General features: G+C 57.0%; 1 protein-coding gene across 4 annotated transcripts in view; it reads left to right on the top strand.

The window, feature by feature from the left end:
- Positions 1 to 16,109, top strand: part of CORO2B (coronin 2B) — a 99,258-nt gene that overhangs the window by 12,375 nt on the left and 70,774 nt on the right. The window contains exon 1 of one of the 4 annotated variants that reach the window (XM_064480789.1): positions 7,350 to 7,576. The exons of the other annotated variants lie outside the window; for them this stretch is intronic. The gene's annotated coding sequence lies outside the window, so the exon portion shown is untranslated. Of the gene's footprint in view, positions 1 to 7,349; positions 7,577 to 16,109 lie in introns of those variants that run through there. 4 annotated transcript variants of the gene reach the window in all.

Genomic DNA, 16,109 nt, shown 5'->3' with positions numbered 1-16,109 from the left:
GTAACGTGTTTCTCAGTGCTGCTGCAGGCCACCTGGGGAGGTTTGTGTGCTTGTCCCCAGGTCAGTGTCACGGGCGTGTGACCTGCGCGACGCTTGGTTTAATGTTCTGCTGATACTGTCTTGGGATTCTTCATAATTCTTGATCAAGGGGCCCTGCGAATTATGTAGTTGGTCCTCCCTGCTCCCCTCCGGCAGAACAACAGAATCAGACTCTCTGGGAGGTGGGGCCCAGGTGTCAGGATTTCTTCAAAGTGGAGCTTCTTTCTGGAGTAGCCATGTCCAGATGCAGCCCTCATCCTCAGACACTTGGCGGAAGCAGAAGCTGGAGCCTGGCTCTCTAGGTGCTTGTAACTGAGTTGGAATGATGAGCCCTCACACATGAGAGTGTCACAGAAGCGGTCCCCGGGGAGGGAGCTCAGGGGAGAGGCAGGTCACTGTGTGGTGGGGTGGTCCAGGAAGGCTTCGTGGAGGAGGTGGTGCGTGCACCACCATGAAAGGAGTGAGAGAAAGAGGAGAGAAGGCGAGAGCAGAAGAGCGCTTAGGAAAGGGGAGGGCTCACGGGGTGGGGGCAGGAGCGGCTAACTGGGTGCAGGGCGTGGCTTGGGCAGAGAGCGCTGTGGTTGGAGGCTGGGGTGGGGTGAGTCTGGGAAGCACAGGAAATGACAGTCTGAGAAGTCAGATCCTGTCGGCAATGGGGAGCCACCGAATGTTCGGGGTCCAAGAATAACGTGCTCCGTGAACATCTGAATGAATAAACAAAAGGATTGTTTGGGGGAGGCTGAGAGGGCTGGCCTGCTCCGTTGCTAAGGTCTCCAGCCGGAACTGTGGTCCACCTACTCTGGAAGGCTCTGCTCTCTCCCCTGCAGGCGGTGGATCCCCGTGAGGACCCCCGTGTCCCCTGCAGTGTGGTCTTGGGCAACAGCGATTGAAGTGTCCCCAAGAACAACAGACTCTGAGCAGACCGAGTTCTCCCATTTCTAGGAATGGAGAGCAGTGGGGGAGGGGAGCGCTTCTGTGAAAACGGGGGTCTTCTCCGGCTCCCACCAGGTTCCCCAGCCCCATGAGGAGCCCCTGTAGGAAGGTGGCTCTCCCTGCCACCCTGTATTTCCCACAGCCTGGTGGACACTGCAGTGCCTGGCGGTGGGGTGGAGGTCCTGCCTGGGATAGAGGAGCCCCCATTTCTGAGTAGCCAGTAGATCAAACACAGATCTGTTTGTTTCTTAGTCTCCTGAAATATTTATGCAGGAAGATGAGAAAGGGGCTCTGTTTATTGAATGCATCCTCCAGGGAAGAAGCCACAAGGAATGGGCTGCTTCCCGAGTCTGAGAGTCAGTGAGCAGAGATGGAATTTCTTTGGGTTTGAAGCCAGACAGAGCCTGTGTACTTGCAGGAGAAACGGGGGTAGGATTTCTGGAGGGGACAAAGCCCTCTCACCTCCTGCCTTTCAGCACATGCTTTCCTGGTGTCTCCAAACGGGAACTGGAGTCTCAGCTTAGCTTCTGTTCTGGGCTTTGCCTCTAACAAGCTGTGTGACCTTGGGCATGTTGCTTAACCTCTCTGGGGTATCAGTCCAGTTCTGTTTGCCCCTTGATAGTGTTGGAGAGGCAGGTGAGCTGCGGAGTGAGTCTGCGTCGAGGCAGTGGAGGGGTGAGAAGGGGTGTGAGGAGCACCGTGCCGTGCGGGGGTCCCAGCTGTGCGGGTTCAAGGCCAGAGCACTGACTGGGGGCAGGCCTGAGCGACCAGTGCGGCCCACAGCCTCAGCTGTGGCCTGAGGGGCCTGGCCCGAGGGAGTGCTCCCGGAGCCCAGGCCCACCCTGCGGCACCTTCCCTCCTTCCTCCATCAGCTGAGCCCTGCTGTCCCGTGTCCCTGAGAATGCTGGCAGGATTTCCTCCCAGGAAAGGGACATGGGTGTCCGGTTTACATCCCCTGGGAGCTGCAGGCAGCACTTCCCCTGACCGTGGGACCGGCCTCGTCTTCAGATGTGGGAGTCTGTGGCTCCACGCCCGGGCCTTGTGGCCGGCCTCAGGTCATCTGCTGTCCACACTCAGGGAACAGGGCCTTCTCCCGGGGCTGGGCTTCTGTTCTCAGCTCCAGCGCTGGCGTGCTGGTCTGTCTCCCACGGTGAGCCTTGTAAGAGGTAATAGTAACAGTTCTTCACATTAGAACAATCTGAATCTTAATTCAAACTACCATCTACTGAGCACCTGCACCATGCCAGGCACTGCGCAGGCTCAGGGGACACACAGAGAGGACTGGTGCCCCCGACCTTTAAGGAAGTTGTGTCCTACCTGGGAGGCTGACACAGATACTGATGGAGTGTTTGGAGCAGCGCTGAACGCAGGTCCTGAGGGCCACAGAGCACTGGGAGACTGGACAGGGTCTCCGAGTAGAGGTGGTGTTTGAGTGTGACTTTGAAGGGTAGGTGGGATTTGTGGTAGGGTGGAGGAGAGGGGCTCAGCATGAGTAAGGGCAAGGGCAGGGTTGCTCCTGGGATGTTCTGGAGCTTCCAGGGTGTCCAGGGAGGTCTGAGCTTGGAGGGTCAGGAGCTGGGAGGGTGAGGAGGGGCCCTGCGGAGTAGCAGGGGGCGGAGCAGATGGAGGCCAGGGTGACGTGTGCGTGAGTTGTGCATGGGAAAGGGACATGATCGAGCCGTCAGGTTCCAGGACAGCAGACACAAAGCACGTCCTGTGCTGGCCACCGTTCTAGATGATGGGGTGCATCCGCATCAGTGAGCAAAACAGAGAAAGTGCCTGCCTCAGGGGACTGGCCCTGGGCGGGGAGACAGGCAGACACAAGTGGTGGTATCTGGAAGTCAGGCGGTGGGCAGAAGAAGGCATGGGGCTGGGGGCAGAGCGACGGGGGTGGGGGAAGGGCTGCTTTAGACAGAGCAGCTCTGAAGCGGGGACACTGGGGCCCAGAGCGGAATGAGGGGAGGGATGGAGCCAGTGGATCTGGGAAGATCTTTCTGGCTGAGAGAGCTCCCAGGCTCTGAGGAGGAGGAGCCTGCCTCCCATTCAAGGCACAGCCCAGAGGCCCTTGTCTGGGGGAACGTGAGGGGAGAGGTCACAAAGGAGGGTGAAGCTGGCTCTGGGTCCACTGAGTTCTCCTGCCTCCCACAGGCTGGCACAGGCTTCCTGCACATTAATGTTTGTTGACCACTTAGGAGAAGACAGGTGGGAGAGGGAAAGGCTGGAGGCCGGGAGCTGACGCAGGGCTGAACCAGGTCAGCCGGTGGTCATGGGAAGAGGAATCTCCAGGCCTTGGGTGACTGGATAGGAGCAGAGGAAGACACGAGAAGAGCAGGAGCACGACTCCACGGGCATCACTGCCCAGGCTTCCCACGCCCCCTCCCGCAGGTCACCTGAGCCCGCCCAGCCCTGCCCTGGGGCCTGTGGAGCAAAGCTAGGGCCTGCCATCCCACCTGCCTCTCCAGGGTGCGCCAAACTGGGCCGCATCCTCCTGGGGGGCTGCCCTCCCCTGCCAGCCTCTCCTCGCCTCCAGCCTCATTAGTATTTTGAGCAGAAGCATATTTATTTTCTCCTGCAGGGAATTGGTGCCCTGCTCACTTCAAATTGAGTCAGACCAGAGAGCAATTAAAAGGCACAGGCTTCTCGGGTCCAGGAGGAGCCAGGGAGGGAAGTGGTGTGGCCCCTCTGCCGGCTGCCAGGCATATGTGCCCTGGGCTGGCCGGGGTCGGGCGGCGAGGAGGGAGATGGTGTGAGATTCGAGTTCACCAGGAACAAAATGCTAATGATGAGTGTTTATGTAGTGTGGACCGTGTTCCAGGGACGGTGCTGGCTGTTTCACAGGCATCTTGAATCATCCTTTCAACAGCCCATAAGGCACAGGGATTGGGGGTGGGGAGGGTGCAACTGTTACATCCATTTTGTGGATGAGGAAACTGAGGCTCAGAGGGATTAAGTAACATGCCTAAGGTCACACAACTGTGTGACTCTTTTGTTAAATACATAAAACGTTTTTTATACCTGTTTTCATTTTTTACATTAAAATGTAAACTGAGGTGGAGCCACAATTCTGTCTCATCCATGGTGCAACCTGGAGCCAGTGCCTTGACTGCCTGGCTCCTTATTCCTCAGAAGCATTGCATTTAACCAATGGCTTCTCCCAATTTTGTTCCTCTCCCTTTAAAAGAAGAAGAAGAAGAAGAAAAAGACCAAACAAAAAGCCCTTGCGTTGCTATGGAACAGAGGCTTCCAGAGAGTTACCGAGGTGAACCAGGACAGAGAAGGGGCTCTGGCTCCGGCCCTGCGCCTCTCCCGGGGGTCTGCATAGTTAGACCCATTGCTCTTGGTGGGCCCAAGGGCCGCAGACCTGTTAGGGGCCATCGTGGTGGTTTGGGCCAGAGGCCTGAGCCGGCTGAGTGGAAGCCGTGAGGCTGGAGAGGACACACGGCTCAGGGGATGTTCTGGAGACTGATGAGCCCAGAGAGGCACCCAAGGGGTGGAGGAGGTCAGTGGGGGTCCAAGGGCTCCCATGCCCCAGATCCAGCCCCTCAGCCAGACCATCGCCCTTGTTCGGCAGACTTGGCTCTGAGAGCATGTTCAGCTTCAGAAAATCGGACCCCGCAGAGGCTGAAGCTCAGGGCCTCGGGTTCTGCAGGCAGCCTAGCAGAAGAGGGGCGGCATCTGGCCGGAATCGGGCATCTTGGGCCCAGGGCCGGAGCTGGGCTCCTGACCTGAGAGAGGCCAGGGTGGAGGTGGGGGGAGGGGCGAGGGAGAACGAACAGGAGGTTTGGCCGTCCCTGCCCCTGTCACGCAGGGGCAGTGACTTTTGCTAATAGCGGTCTCCTGGAGAAAACTTGACTCAAAGGTGGTAACCCAGTGTCCTCAGGAGAGTAGGGCGGCTTTGTGAAATAGCCTGGGCCTTGGAGAAGCCAGGCGAGCGGCACGTCCCTGGCGGGAGTTTCTCCCTGGGGCCGGCTCCTCCCCGCAGCTGTCTCCTCTCCCAGCTCCTCCTCCCTGCTTGAGACCTGCGGCAAACCTTCCCTCTCCCCCTCCCTGCCCCTCTCTCTCCAGGCTCAGGGGCTGGTCTGTGTTGAGCCCTGGGAGGTTAGTGCAGGAAGGGAGCTGCCATTCTGACTTGAACTTTTCCTGTGGCCTGGAAGATGCAGCCTGAGGGAAGCTGGCGGGGTCGGGGGCTGGGGTCACTTGCTGTGAGCTCCTGAGCTCAGGCCCACGCTGGGCCTGGGGCTGCCCTGGATGGGGGGGAGTCCTGTACCTCTGGACTCCATTGCCCACCTGGGCAGCAGTATTCCTTGACTTTCTTCTGCCTAGCCCACTGAGCTGAGCATTCGACGCCTTCCCTCTAGGGCCACCGTTTACCTCCTTGGCCCCTGCCCAGACCCTGCCCTCCAGCTACACTGGGCTGCTTGCTGCCCCCAGACTCAATTTGTACTTTTCTGCTCCCTCTCTATTCAAAAGATCTCCTGATCTCTGCTTTCAAGGCCCAGCCAAAAATGCCACCTCCTCCAGGAAGCCTTCTCTGACCTCTCCTCACTCCAGACTTCGTCCTTCTCATGTCACTGCCATGTGAGATGGTTCTAGCTGATCGCACACTGTCTCCCCTGCCAGAGGGCAAGCCCCACACCCTGAGCAGGAGGGAGCAGCCGATGCTGCAGATCCTACGATGCGTTTCTCACACAGGCCCTAAGTATGTCCAAATAGATTTTTGAATGACATATTTGCAGTTTTGCGTGACTAGGAGAATCTGTTCTGTGTGTGCAGCACAGGTTCCGCCACGTGAGGTGCATTTTTTGGCAAATTTATCAGAGGATGCAGAGTGAAGCCTCCCAACCCTGTCCCCAGAAGGGCGTGGGACAGATGTGGAGAGCTGACTTTTCCTTCCTCCCACCCCCGGCGCTGCTCAGACAGGCTGTGCTGCCCCTGAAGAATTCTAAAGGCAGGATTGCTCCCCAGCGCTCCCCAGACCTCCCGCCCGCAGGGGCACGGCCTAGTGGCCTTGTGACAGCAGTGTGCCCTCCTGGGGCTCTGCCGTCCCCTGGGAGGCTGCCATGCGGTTTCCGGACGTCCGGGTCTCATTACGCGCCAACTTGAAAATTCATCTTGTCTAATTGTGCTCCAGGCCTGAGTGAGTTCAGTAGCTGTTAACCGGGCTCTGGGGGGTTGGGCGTCTCCCCGGCAACAGAGGATGCTCCTGATGAGCTGCATCCTTGCAGACTGGCCCGGGTTCCCTCCTCCCCCCGTGTGGACTGCTAATCCCGCTGCTGCCCCTCAGGAGGGCCCAGGAGGGCCTGGGCCCTGGGGTGTGGTCCGCAGTTCCTCCCAACGTTGCAGGGACGAAAGGTGCCCACAGATGACTCCACAGCCCTGTTGCTGGCCAGGGAGTTTCCCTTCCTCCCCAAACACCCCTTCATCTAACATACACATGTGCACACAAGCACACGCACCATTCCAGTGGCCTAAGTGCTATTTGTTTTACAAATATTTCTGAAATGTGGAAGTTGCTCTTCCCCTTGGAGGCCTGGCTCAAATGCCACCTCCTCCAGGAGGCCTTCCTGGAATGGCTGTCTCTCTCCCAGCTGTTTTGCCACTGTGCTTGATTTGTGCTTCCGGGATGTTTTTCAGCACAGGTGTGACTTAGCCAAGTACGCACCAGGTTTGCTTCACACCAAGTGACAAGTGCCTCCAAGAGGGCGAAACCCCCACCTTCCCCTTTGGAGTCCCAGACCTGGGCCCCAACAGGCCTCAGTCAGAAGGAGAAGAGGGTCTCTGCTAGCAGCCCTGGTCCCACTCCAGGGTCTCCGCCTGCGAGCTTCTGTGTTGATGTGGCTCCCAGGACCTTCAGAGACCCTCCTGCCTCCCGTGACCCTGGGCCAGGCTCTTTGCCTTCCCCACCCGAGGACGGGGAGCCCTGAGAACTGGGCCTTGGGGGAGGAGTAGAGACAAGGAGACTCGAGGAAATGAAAATAGTAAGCGGGGCAGCCCTGGCCCAGCCCCCAGCCTCCTGGCTGCCAGTTCCCCAGGCGCCTGGCCCTGCAGACCCTGGGCCGTCACCCGTGGGAGGAGGGCTGGAAGGGAGAGGCGCAAACCCAGCGATGTCGCCACGCCCACTGCACGTCCTTCTCAGCTTTCCTGCTGAGTCTCGGTCTCCAGAAATGACCTGGAGAGAGAGGAATGGGGAGGGAGGAGGCAGCCTGTCTGACTTTTAATTAAGAGGGGCAGGACACCTGCCAACCAGCCTGGAAGGCAGTGGCCCTCAGTGACGTGTGTGGGTCTCCATCAAGGAGGGTGGGGCGGTGTGCAGGTGCGTGGGTGTGTGAGCAGCCGACAGTCGGAAGTTGAGATCTGATGATCTGTCCAGGAAGCTGAGTTTCCTCCTTGCTCCTCGGTATCTACTCCCCGCAGTGCAGCAGACATTTCATCACCTGCCGGATGCCAGTCCCCGTGCCAGGCCCGGAAGTTGTAGAAATGGATGCGACACAGCCCCTGGCCTCCCGGGCTGGGCAGAGGGTGGGCACCGAGGTGCTGAGGGGCTCGCATCTCACAGGGCCCTCATTCAGCCAACGTCCCCTGAGCGCTGCTGGTGCCGCCTTTGGTAGGTACCGAGGACAGAGGGGTGACCACGGTGGACAGAGATCCAGGCCTGCGCAGAGCTTACAGTCAGGGGTGATGTGGGGTGGGGAGCACGGGGTCTGACCAGGCAGCTGTCACCGGATGAGGGTAGCACGAGGGCTGGGAGGCGCCCAGAGGAGGAGCAGCTAACACAGCCCAGGAGAGACCCCCAGAGGGAGGGGGAGCATTTGGCCAAGTGAACGGGTGGGGAGAGACTAAGGTACAGGAAACAGCGGCGTGTGCAAAGGCCCCAGAAAGAGAAACAGATGCTTTGAGGAACAGAGGGGACTTGAGCGCAGCAGGGGCCCAGATGTGCTGTGGTGGGGCCCAGGCCGGGGGGGGGGGGGTCGTTGTAATCCACTTTGTGAGGACCGTGGGCTCGATTCTGAGGGCAGGGAAGGGAACCGTGCACTGGCTTTACGCAGGGGAATGACACCGGATTTAGGCTTAGAAAAGGCCACTCTGGCAAGTATTTTTTTGTGATTGGGAATTTTAAGTGTTCTCAGTTTTTCCATTTAAGGTCACTCTCTGCTGTGGAAGGGGGCAGGGAAGGGGACAGGGAAGAGGGCGGGGAAGGAGGGCATTGGAGTGATCGGGATATTGGCCCAGCTTAGGGTCCGACCCCAGATGCACGCGCGCACGCGCACGCACACACTGTACCTAGATGCCTTAACTCACTTTGCTACGGGAATTTCAGGCCACTAAGAGAAAGATCAACAAAAAGTGCTCCCCTGCCCCGGTAACATGTGCCTTTCACCCCCGTCCCTCTCACGACCCAAGCTGACCAGGGTGCAACCATCATGTCCTGGTTCCAGGGCTCTGACCGCGCTGGTTGGTGGGGCCCCACGGATTTGCCTCCTGAGGCTTCCCCCCCTTTTGCCAGTTCTCTGGGGTAAGTAAGGGTGGCAGGTGTGGGTTTCACAGCTCTCTGCTGCAGGGAAGGGAGGTTCTGTGAGAGAAGCAGCGCCCACCTTCCTCCTCTCTGAGAACACCAAGAGGCAGGTCCTTTCTGTGTTTTAGCAGAAGCATTTCATGGAAGCAGACCTGTTTCCTGGGCAAAGAAGGACTGTTTGTACGAGCCTCGCAGGCGGACACTTTTTCCCTGGTTGAGGCATGTGTGATTTCACTTTCTGGGACAGGACACACAGCTCTGGCAGCCCCTTGCTTAGCAACGGCTGCCCATTGGATTCACAGCATCTCTGCCCCGAGCAGGAAGGTGGTCAGGGCCCCCTGGCCAGGCCGCGTTGGGGACAGGAGGTGAGCGATGCCAGGCAGTCTGGTTAGGAGTTCAGGGGAGAGAGAAGGGGCAGGGTGGCCACGTTAGGGTCAGGACTGTCAGCGCGTCTTGTGCACCATTGGATCCCGGGGCCAACACGGGGCCTGGCTCCTGGTAGGTGATCTTTAAACTGCTGTTGGAAGAGCTGAGTGAATGAATGGTGGGAAGCCATGCACAGGTGAGTGAGAGCTGGCCTGTGGCCTCCAAGTGGTCGTAATGTAGTCAGAGAAAGCTGGCTTGTCGGTAATGCTAACATGAGGCGTGGTGACAGGAGAGCCTCACGGAGGATGAGCTGCGGGGACTGTGCAGGGTCATCGGCAGAAGTCGGGGCCTGCGTTTCTCAGGGCAGAGTTAGGTCTTATGAACCGATCATGACCCCCCCCATTCACGGAGCCCCCCCATTCATGGAGACAGGGCCTTGAAGAGGTAATTAAGGTTAAACCGGGTAACAAGGGTGGCACCCTAACCCTGCAGGACTGATGTCCTAATGAGAAGAGGAGGAGACACCAGGAGTGCGCGGCCGTCTGCAGGCCAGAAAGAGCGCTCTCGCCAGAAGCCAGCCCTGCTGGCACCTTGGGCGGGATGTCCAGCCTCCAGGACCAGGAGGTTGTTGAAGCCACCGGTCTGCAGCCTTCTGTACTGCAGCCCCCACATGCAGGGACGCTGTGTCTGAGCTGGGAGGGCAGGGTAGGGGAACAGAGGAGGGCAGTGCATCGCAGAATTCAGAAGGGCCGCTGGTGTCCGACCACACTCACCTGGAGGTGCAGAGGAAGAGCCCGGGCTGTGGAGTCAGACTGCCAGGGTCTGAATCCTGGCCCTTTGCACCCTCAGGCTGTGAGTCTTGGACAAGCTGGAACCCCTCAGTCTCTTAGCTGTGAGTGGGGGTGGTAATAGTAGTTACTATTGGAACTCCTTGCTGCACAAGTAGCAACGTGAGCATTGTGTTTGGTTACTCCTGTAAAGCACGCAGCCCTGAGCCTGGTACGCGGTAAAGCCTCAGCAAACGTGAGCCGCCCCTCTTCACGTCACCGGGTGTGCTTGTCGGTGTTGCCATCCTGGGGGCTCGCTTCTCGCAGCACGTGTCCAGGGGCTCCAGCCACGGGTAAGAACGTTCTGGGACCTCCTTGAGAACAGCTTTCGGTACCAGCTTTTGAAGTGTGACTCTTTGTAGCCGGCCTCCTCCCCACCCCCAAGCCATCGTCCCCACCTTGGAAGAAGGAAGCTTGTGTCTGAATGACCCTGGATGAGACCAAGGAGAGGAGCCCTATTACTGACGGGCGAAGGTCTGACCTCCCCAAGGAGGTCCCTAGCCAGTCCTCAGTGGGCTTTCACACCAGTTTAAAAAGTGGTTTGTTTGTTTGTTTAAAAAAGAGGTGATTTGACCTTAACAGTGTGTCAAGAATACACAAATGTCCTTCCCAGGGGGCTACTCCAGAAAGTCCAGGATCCCTTATCTGGAAAGCCGTGATTTAAAACCACCGCCTCGCCTCTGCTCCGACTCTCAGAAGTCACGTCTTCTGAGAACCTGAGACGAGATCGTAGGTGCTTCTGTGTATTGGGCCCGACATTTCCGTGTTTGCCTTCCTGTATTGTGTGCTTATTGCTGATAATTAGGAGAAAATTAAGCAAACTTAAGACGTCTCTAAAAAGAAGAAACCCCAGTCTCCCAGCTCCCACGGCTGTCCTAGGTCCACGGTGGATATTCCACGTGTATAAGCTGTTATCAAAGACGCACAAACTGAAGTGGTGTCGCCCTTTTGGAGAGCAGCTCGGCCACGCGCATCACAAGCCATAAAATGTCCATATCCTGTGACTTAGTCATCCCACTTCTGGGAATCTGTCCAAGGGAAACAATCCAAAGGTGGGGAAGGGCTCTGTGCACCAAAGATGCTCATCACGGCATTATTTATAACTAAAACTTGGAAGCAAAATAAAGGCTTTACCGTACGAGGCTGGCTAAGCGAATTAAGCAGCATGTATTCGATGGCGCATTCTGCAGCCATTAAAAAGTATAATACCAAACGCTGTGCACGTGGGAAACTGTTCCTGCGAAGTGACAGGGCCGGATACAAAGTTTTATGCACATCATGATTATAACTGTGTAAAAGTTCTTTGGAAAATGCAGATGTGCTGAGATTGAAAAGTGAAGGGAGAATTGAGAAGACCTCTAGGTGGGTTGGGGAGAAAGAAAGGGGGACCCACAGATGGCTCTCGGGTTTGTGGGGTGAACGTCCCATTTACTGGGAGTCGCAGCGGCCAAGGAAGAGCAGGCTGGGGTCTGCAGAGCAGAGAGGAGATCAGTAGTTAGTTCCCGATGTGTTTGGTGTGAGACGTCTGCGAGAACCCAGAGTGATGGGTCTGAAGCTCAGCAAAGAGGCCCAGACCTCAGGTGGAAATTTCAGAGCCATCAGCTGGTAGATGGTGTTTACTCGCTGAGTGTGGATGACACCAGGCAGGGAAGAGGAGAGGCTGTGGGCCTTCTGAGAAAGGGCCGTCAAGGCAGGTTCCCCCTCCCCCACGCTCCGATTCCCTGGAAGACTGTGGCCTTGGGGACAACTCCCCTGGCCAGGCCAATCCAAGTAGGCTCACCTGCTGGCTGGCAGGGAGCCCAGCTCTCGCTACCGTGTGTGTGTGTGAGTGTGTGTGTGTGTGTGTGTGTGTGTGTGTGTTGTGGGGTGCACTGGGGGTGCAGCTCTGTTTTTCAAGGCCTTGGCTCTTTATGCACTGCAGGGATGTGTTGGAAGATGATGTGAGAACCGATGGTCAGGGAACACTCGGCGTTTCTCCCCAGCTCCTCCCCTCCTAGGGAGGGACCACCCCCAGGAACTGGATTCTTGAGTCCTGAATGGTTGGAGCCTCAAGGCTTTGTTTTCTGCCCTCCAGACTCCTAATTGCCTTTTCTCAGGCTTCCCACCAGCGATGGGGCTCAAGGAGGGGCTTGGAGTTATTCATCATCGTCACCATCATCGTCATCACCCACCTCCAGTCTTCCAGCCTCCATCCATCCATTCAACAAGTATTGCAACAAGAGCCACTAAAATCCAGCGAGTATGTGCCAGGCACAGACAGAACGCAGGCTCAGACCCTGCCCTCCAGGGGCAGCAGCAAGGAAGCTGACTTGCGATGCTCAGGGGGACATTCCGAGGGCCCAAGGGTGAGGGCACAGCGTGCTGGGGAAGCCGGGAAGGGCTCCTGGAGAAGCAGCATTTAAACTGGGCCTTGGGGACAGCTGAGATTTGGCCTTGGTGGTTGGAGCAAGGATTGGTAATAGGAACATGAGTGTGGGGCCTTGTCGGGACCGGGGAGCAGCTGCCCTGCAGGACAATCTGTCCTCCCCGACCCTCCCTGTCTTGAGCCCTTCCCGGCAGAGGGGGAAGAGGAGCTGGATGACTGGGTCACAGCAGGCTGCTGGGAATGGTCTTTCTCCCGCGGGGTCTGTATTTAAGAAGAGATCCCTGGCTGTGTGAGCTCGGGGACTGGGGGTCAGTTTTTGGTCCACACGAAGCTTTGAGGCACGAGGTGATGAGAGACTGAACCAGAGTAGGGTCAGCAGAGAGAAGGGGTGTCTCTGGACCCCCAGCCAGGCCCCGTCTCCTGTGTGGTGGCACAGGAAATGCTGAGGTGTCTCTGACCTTGGGGAGCAGAGAAGTTTTTCGGGGGGCCCTCTTTGCTGCTGGCCTCCCAGCTCCTTCCCATGCCAGGCCTGTCCTCCAGGCCCTTCGCCCCCTTACTGTTGGTCTTTTCCCAGAGCCTCCTGTGTGACTTAACCGAAGGCATAAAGGCTGCTGGTGGAAGGCTGCTGCTCGGGGTGAGCTGAGGACGTGTGGTCAGAGAGCCACATTTCCCCGCACGCCTGTGGGTGGGCCTTCAGGGCCTCGTCACGAGCAGTGATGGCAGACGGGATGGAATGGGGTGAGGGGGGGGCGAAGAGGTGCCATTCAGTCCACTGGCTGGACCTGGAATCCGCATGAATCATACAGATCGGCCGGCCAGCCCGTCCCCGGGGGCCCCATAGCGTTGTCGCCAGCCTCTCCCCTCCACCCACTGAGCTTTCTTGCTGGAAACCTGGCCAGAGACTCAGGCACAGAAAAAAAATGCTGTGGTGCTGATTCTGCTTGGTATTCAGACTTAACTAGGTGGACGTGTATTGAGCACCGCTTACGGGGTAGGCACTGAAGGTCCGTCGGAAATGGGCCCTGTCCCCGGGGATCTGCAGTCCCGTGGCCCTGGCACCAGCAGCCCCCGTAAATGCGGATGGAAGCGGCCTGGAGGGGAGCTAGGGCTCTGCGGGATGGCGTGGGGTCTCCGGTGCCGCCAGCAATTTAAAAAGCAGTGGTGAGCCACTCCCTGCCCCAAAGCTCTGAGTTCCCCTCAGGAGGATGTGGCTGGGGCTGGCATAGGTCCAGGCTCACTTCTTCACTGCCGACCCTGAGCTCGACATCCAGGACCCCTGCTGCCTGGCCCCACCCGTCTTCCGAGCGAGCTCGCCTTCCGCTCTGATCTCCAGGCTCCCTTGTTCCAGCAGCAGCAGGCCCCTTGCCCTTCCCCTGTGGCCCACGCCCTCTGCCCCCCTCCATTCCTGCCTCGTGCTGTTTCCTCCCAAAGGCTGGTGCTGCCTCTCCCTCCCCAGGTCCTGGTTCTGCAGGCCTGGAATCTGAGTCGACTTCGGGCAGACACCACACCGGCTTTTCCTTGGCTCCTTCGTCTCTCCGTTGGTCAGTCGGGGATTGTTCTGCCTCCTGCTCTGCTGCTGTTCCTCGTCTGACTCAGACACTCACTGGACTGCGAGTTACGGCAGGAAGATGAAGCCAAACTCGGGTCAGGCTCTCAGCTCAACCACTAACCGTCCATGACCTTGGGTAGACGACCTGACACGTCTGAGCCTCAGTTCTAGTGTCTGTAGGATGGAGAAAACACCACCTGCCGATGGGGTGGCTGGTACCTGGCGAGCGTCAGGTGCTCCATGAGTGTGGTTCCTCCTCCCGTTCAGCCTCGCGGCCCCTGTGGTCCTAGCGCTGTGCTTGCGCGGGTGATATGCTCAGTACCTGTTTGATGAACAGAATGAGTGACTTGAGCACAGAAATAAACCCGAGCATATACGTTAACAAATTTCCTACAAGGACGCCGAGAGAACACAGTGGAGAAAGGGTGGTCTCTTCAATAAATGGTGTTGGGGAAACCGGATATCCGCACGCAGAAGAAGGAAGTTGGAAACTTACCTTACAGCACACACAGAAATCAACTCAAAATTGATTGAAGACTTATATATAAGACCTGAACTGTAAGTCTTCTAGAAGAAAACATAGGGGAAAAGCTCCTCCACGTTGGCCTTGGCAATGATTTTTTGGATATGACACCAAAAGCTCAGGCAACAAAAACAAAAATAAATAAGTGGGGCTACGTCAAACTGAAAGTTCCGCACAGCAGAGGAAGCCGTCAACAGAAAGAAAAGGCGACCTATGCGTTGGGAGAACATATGTTCATACCATATATCCAGTAAGGACTTGATATCCAAAATATGAAAGAAACTCATACAGCCCAGTAATAAAAGCCAAACAATAACAAAAACAACTGGATTAAAAAGTGGGCAAAGGGTCTGACCAGACATTGTTCCTAATGGCCAACAGGTGCATGAAAATGTGTGTCCGCTTTGCTCACTGTTCACTGGGGTGGGCTTCCAGAAATAGATGAAATTAATAGAAGTCTTAAAGGCCCTTGATGCAGACACGTGTGCACGCTGACAAGGACCAGAAGTGCACGCGGGGGAGCCAGTGCTCGGGCCACCGGGGGTGCGAGGCTCTGCATGGAGGCTTGAGTGCAGATTTGGAATTGCAAGCCCTTCCCTGGATTCTTAATAGACGACGAAGCAGAGTTCCATAGATTTTTTTTTTTAATTGACGTATACTTGATTCACAATAAAATAGGTAAACAACAGATTCCTAGATTTTTATTTTAATGCACAACCGAAGGCTGCTTACGAACATCCCGCTGTATTAAACAAGGATTGTCAAACCGTATTTGGTATTTGCTAACCCAAACTAATACATCCCTAGAAGTTTATCGAGGCCTTACCATTTATGAAGATGGCTGATGGCTTTGCAGTTTGGGGCAAAGCTCCTACTGGGTGCACGTGTGTAAGTAGCTGGAAACCCCAAATTCTCAGTAAGCACGCTTTGCCCTCAGGGTCCTCCCAAGCCGGCTCCAGGGTCCAGATGCTGCTGTTCCTGCTTGTTGGTTGTAAGTTGCTGAGGGTTTAGCTCCGTCAGCACTGATTTAGTTTGTTGTGGATTGTTTAGTGAAGCACCAGCGAGTAGTCCTTATTTGCACATTCGAAACCTGTAATTTTTCATTACCCGTTGCATCTTATTAAAGTGTCATCTGTGGACCTCCTGTGTTGGAATGTTTTAGGTGCTTGTTAAAATACAGGCTTCTGGGCTCTCAGCCAGAGTGGGCCCCAGAATAAGCATCTCTGTGCAGTGAGGCCCTTTGAACGTGTCTTTAATGTGTTTGCATGGTGGTTCAAGAAGGAACCTTCTAGAACCTTACTGCTGAGACACCCGCACCTGTAATTCCCCGGTTCTGCTTATACAGAGACGCTGCACTTGGGTTTACTCTACTTAGGCATCTTGCAAGATGAAGTGTGGTTTTGTCACATAAAATTGTGCACGGGCTCTTCCAGGATGCAAGTGGTAGGTGCTTCGCTGTGCCTCTGGTTCTCGGTTATCCCGGCGTTGTTTCCCCCTGAAGCGTGGGCATGGGGAGGGAGGGGCCTCCAGGGCAGCCGAGATCAAGGAGCCCCCGACCCCAAGGAACAAACTAGGTCCTGACGGGCGGCAACACCTGCCGGAGAAACTCTTTTAAAGAAGGAATGTGGGGACCGAGACAAGGCGGGGCCCTGGGTGACCCTCCACGGACCATGGGGAGCAGCAGCTAAGCCCGGGAGTCCAGGATGTGGCTGGAGGCCGCACTGGAAAGTGGCGGGAGGACGTCAGGACCCCGCCCCCACCCAGGCCTCGAGGACAGCTTCTTCCCCAGCCCTGCCCCACGCTGGGGGAGGGGCGGTCCCAGGGCCCCGGGGGCCCTGTACCCGCCGCGCTCAGCTCTGACTGGAGCGCACTGTGCCCGGGCTGAGCCCTCCCAGTGACGGGCCTGTTGTCCAGGACGGGCCCGCGGCTGGCCCAGGCCTGTGCCCATGTATTGTGCGCAGCAGCAGCTCAGACAAAGCTGCTGTGTGTGGGAG

The sequence above is a fragment of the Camelus dromedarius genome, chromosome 29, assembly GCF_036321535.1.
Source record: "Camelus dromedarius isolate mCamDro1 chromosome 29, mCamDro1.pat, whole genome shotgun sequence".
Lineage (NCBI taxonomy): Eukaryota > Metazoa > Chordata > Mammalia > Artiodactyla > Camelidae > Camelus > Camelus dromedarius.
This window is presented reverse-complemented; position numbering and strand designations above follow the sequence as displayed.